Raw genomic sequence first — 464 nt, forward strand, 5'->3', positions numbered from 1 at the left:
TGGGGCGTGGCGGGGCAGGGCCAGGCTAGGCCAGGCTAGGCCAGGCCACGCCAGGCCAGGCCAGGCCGCTTTGCCGGCCCGGGAGGGGCTGAGGGAGCAGTGTCCGGGGTGTGTTTGGCCCCCGAAGCCGCGCTCCCCTCCCCGGGGAGAGAGGGACACACGGAGGGAGGGGGGAGGGACGGCGGGCGCCAAAGGAGAGGTCAAGGAGGCCAGAGGCAACAGGCAAAAGGCAAAAGCCTACAGCACCCGGTATTCAAAGGCGGTCTCCCATCCAAGTACTAACCAGGCCCGACCCTGCTTAGCTTCCGAGATCAGACGAGATCGGGCGCGTTCAGGGTGGTATGGCCGTAGACGCCGGCGGCTGCCGCTGGGCGCTTCAAGAGCCTTCACCACGCGTCCCAAGCCCAGGGGTTGCCCTGCTTCACCCATGCACGCGCCTGCCTGCCTGCCTGCCTGCCTGCCTA

The 464-nt window shown here is 68.8% G+C and overlaps 1 non-coding gene across 1 annotated transcript; it reads right to left on the reverse strand.

The window, feature by feature from the left end:
• Positions 1–234: 234 nt before the first annotated feature.
• LOC121024102 (5S ribosomal RNA) lies at positions 235–353 on the reverse strand. The gene has a single exon (XR_005787607.1). It is a non-coding gene; the product is annotated as a 5S ribosomal RNA (ribosomal RNA).
• Positions 354–464: the final 111 nt, after the last annotated feature.

The sequence above is a fragment of the Herpailurus yagouaroundi genome, unplaced genomic scaffold, assembly GCF_014898765.1.
Source record: "Herpailurus yagouaroundi ecotype Mexico unplaced genomic scaffold, PumYag 56212, whole genome shotgun sequence".
NCBI classification, from domain to species: Eukaryota; Metazoa; Chordata; class Mammalia; order Carnivora; family Felidae; genus Herpailurus; species Herpailurus yagouaroundi.